This window comes from Leucoraja erinacea, chromosome 5 (assembly GCF_028641065.1).
Source record: "Leucoraja erinacea ecotype New England chromosome 5, Leri_hhj_1, whole genome shotgun sequence".
Taxonomy (NCBI): Eukaryota; Metazoa; Chordata; class Chondrichthyes; order Rajiformes; family Rajidae; genus Leucoraja; species Leucoraja erinaceus.
In genome coordinates, this window is record NC_073381.1 from 99238682 (window position 1) to 99242239 (window position 3558).

The 3558-nt window shown below is 58.3% G+C and overlaps 1 pseudogene; it reads left to right on the forward strand.

Annotated features, from left to right (window-relative positions):
• The first annotated feature begins 779 nt into the window (after positions 1 to 779).
• Positions 780 to 3354, forward strand: LOC129697641 (gastrula zinc finger protein XlCGF52.1-like; annotated as a pseudogene).
• The last annotated feature ends 204 nt before the right edge of the window (positions 3355 to 3558 follow it).

Consider the following 3558-nt stretch of genomic DNA (forward strand, 5'->3'; position numbering starts at 1 on the left):
CCCCTCCCCGCTCCCGGGCCTGCCCCCCTCTCTTCAATGTCTCCCCCCCTCCTATGCCCCTCTCCCCCCCTCCCCGCACTCCCCCCCGCTGCCCCCCACACACACTCCCGCTCCCCCGGGCTGCACACTCCCTCTCCCCGCTGCCCCGGGCCCCACACTCCCTCTCCCCGGGCCCCCACACTCCCTCTCCACGCTGCGGAAACAAGGATCAGATCTTTGGCCGGAAGCAAGATGGCGGAACAAGATGGCGGGGGCTGGTTGCTAAAATGGGTCCTATAATCTCCCATGAATCTGCCCATGAGCGTACTACACGTTTGCGTGAGAGTAACCCATCTTGCTCCGCTATAAGATCTTTGGTGGCGGTTGACGGGACGAGGCCTTCTCTCAGCTCCCGGAGCTGAGGTGGGAACAGCCGCCGCCGCTCGGCCTGCGCCCTTTCCCCAGCCCCTCCTCCCTTCCCGAGGGCGATCCTGCGGCCGACGACCCGAGGCTGCGCGGGGGGGGGGGGGGGGGCGCGGGGGGGGGGGGGGGGGGGGGGGGGGGGTCCAACGACTTTATCGCCTACCTTGCGGCGGGAGGCTGCGGTGCATCTATCTACTTCCCCACCCACGCTGCCCGACCCGCTGAGTGACTCCCTTCTCCTCCCCCCCTCAGTTCCACCGTCTGCATCCCTCTTCTCCCCTTGCCTCCTCACCATCTCCCCCCTCTTCCCCCTTCACCCCCTCCTCCACCTCCCTCCATTTCCCTCCCACTATTCAAGCACTAATAATGTTCACGCGTTAGTAATGTCCTGTTTGCCAGCTTGTTGACCCTCTGTGTTCCCCTCCTGCAGGGTTTAGGAACCGTTGCTGTGGACAGAGAGATGGGAACGTGAGCGGCCATTGAGGGCAGCCAGGGTGCCGGTGAGCCCCCCACATCTGCTCGGTGTGAGGGCTGAGCTTCGAGGGGCTGAGCTTCGGTTGAGGACCACATGACGGGGCACAATAAGGAGAAGCGTTATGTGTGCGACGTGTGTGGCAAAGCCTGGCAGTACCCGAGCCAGCTGGAGATCCACCTGCGGGTGCACAAGGGAGAATGCTCCTTCGACTGCTCGGAGTGCGACAAGAGCTTCAAGATGGCGCACGACCTGAAGAAGCACCGGCTAGTGCACTCTGGCGAAGGGCCCTTCGGATGCTCCACCTGTGGCAAGAGCTTTGGCCGGTTGGCGGGGCTATGGCGGCACCAGTAGGTGCACAGCAGTGAGCGGCCCTTCACCTGCTCCGACTGCGGCAAAGGCTTCAAGTCGTCCACGGGCCTGATGGCGCACAGACGCCTACACACCGGGGAGTGGCCCTACACCTGCAGCGCCTGCGGCAAGTGCTTCACCTACTACAACAGCCTGCTGGTGCACCAGCGCACCCACACCGGCGAGCGCCCCTTCACTTGTGCCCAGTGTGGCAAGCGTTTCATCCACTCATCCAGCCTGCTGTCCCACCAGCGAGTGCACAAAGGCGACCATCCCTCCACCGGGACCTTTGGCTGCTCTGACTGCGGCAAGGAATTCAAGAGGGCGCATGTGCTGAAGATCCACCGGCAGGTGCACACGGGCGAAAAGCCCTTTGGCTACTCCACCTGCGGCATGAGCTTTGCCCGGTTGTTGGGGCTATGGTGGCACCAGTGGGTGCACAGCAGTGAGCGGCCCTTCACCTGCTCCGACTGTGGCAAAGGCTTCAAGTTGTCCACGCACCTGAAGGTGCACAGGCGCCTCCACACCGGGGAGCGGCCCTATACATGCAGTGACTGCGGCAAGGGCTTCAACCATTCAAATAGCCTGCTGGATCACCAGTTCACCCACACTGGCGAGCGCCCCTTTACCTGCGCCCCGTGCGGCAAGGGCTTCACCCGCTCCACCCAGCTGCTGTACCACCAGCAGGTGCATGCCGGCAACCGTCCGTTCCCCAGCCTGGGTGTGGAGAGGGCTTTGCCACGGCCTCCCAGGCCCTGTCTCACCAGCACGTGCACACCATTGGCCAGCCCTAAAACTGCCCGTACTGTGGTGACCCGTTTGACAGCTCGCGGGGGTTGCGTCATCACCGGCGGGCCCACGGCGGCGAGCGGCTGCTCTCACTGTGGCAAGTGTTTCAAGAGCGCACAGGGGCTGCGGGAGCACCAGCGGTACACACCAGAGAGAGACCCTTCGTGTGTGCTGAGTGTAGCAAGGGTTTCACCCGCATGTTCAGCACTGGCGTACCCACAGCGGTAAGCGTCTTTTCCCCTACCCGTCATGTGGTAAGCGTCTTTTCCCCTACCCGTCATGTGGTAAGTGCTTCACTTGCCTTGACCACCTACTGGAGTCCACACCGGCCAGCGCCTCTTTATATGCCCGCTCTGTGGCAAGGCCTTTGCCCGCTCCTCCAGCCTTCTGGCACACCGACACGTGGATAGGCACTGTTTAGGGAGACTCAAAATCTGGAAGGAATAGGTAATGTTTCAGGTCGAGACTCTTCAGTCTCGACCCAAAACATCACCCATTCCTTCTGTCATGAGATGCTGCCTTTCCCGCTGAGTTACACCAATGTCTTGTGTCCTTTTTTTGTAAACCAGCACCTGCAGCTTTTTAACCATTCTGGTTAACCATCTCTGCATCTTCCCCAAAGCCACCACATCAGTCCTGCAATGGAGTGACCAGAATTGTATGCGATACTCCACATGCTACCTGACCAATGTCCCTTAAAGCTGCACATATACATTCCTCTCTCCTCATCTCACACCCTTTTATTTCCTTATTTTTGCTCACCTGTCACTTCACTCACTGCTGAAGACCCCTTCATCTGTTAACATAGTGTCAGTCTGAAGAAGGGTCCCTTATCCAAAATGTCACCCATCCACATTCTCCAGAGACCCTGCCTGTCCTGCTGAGTTATTCCAGCACACTGTGAAACATCATCTATCCATGTTCTCCACAGATGCTGCCTGACCCACTGAGTTACTGCAGCACTTTGTGTTAGAGTCACACAGTGTGGAAACAGGCCCTTTGGCCCAACTGGCACACACCTACCAACATGCCCCAGCTACATTATTTCCACCTGCCAGCGTTTGGTCCATATTCCTTCAAACCTGTCCAATCCATGTACCTGCCTAACTGTTTCTTACACGTTGGGATAGTTCCAGCCTCAACTACCTCTTCCGGCAGCTTGTTCCATACCCACAGTTGAAAAGTTACATCTCAGATTCCGATTAAATCTACTCCCCTTCACCTTGAACCCATGTCCTCTGATCCTTGATTCCCTCACTCTGGGCAAGAGATTCTGTGCATCTAATTAAATTGTGTTCTATGCAAGATTCCAGCATCTGCCTCACCTATATCCACCTATTACCTCTGTTGTGTCTCCCTCACCTATATCCACCTATTACTTCCGAAGAAGGGCCTCCAGAGATGCTGCCTGTCCCGCTGAGTTACTCCACCATTTTGTATTCACCTTCCATTTGCCAGGCTTTGTCCAGTCCCAATCTTTCTTTTCCAGCTTCCTCCCCCCTCCCTCTCCAATCCAGGCCCGAACGAAGCTTTTCAAAAAGGGG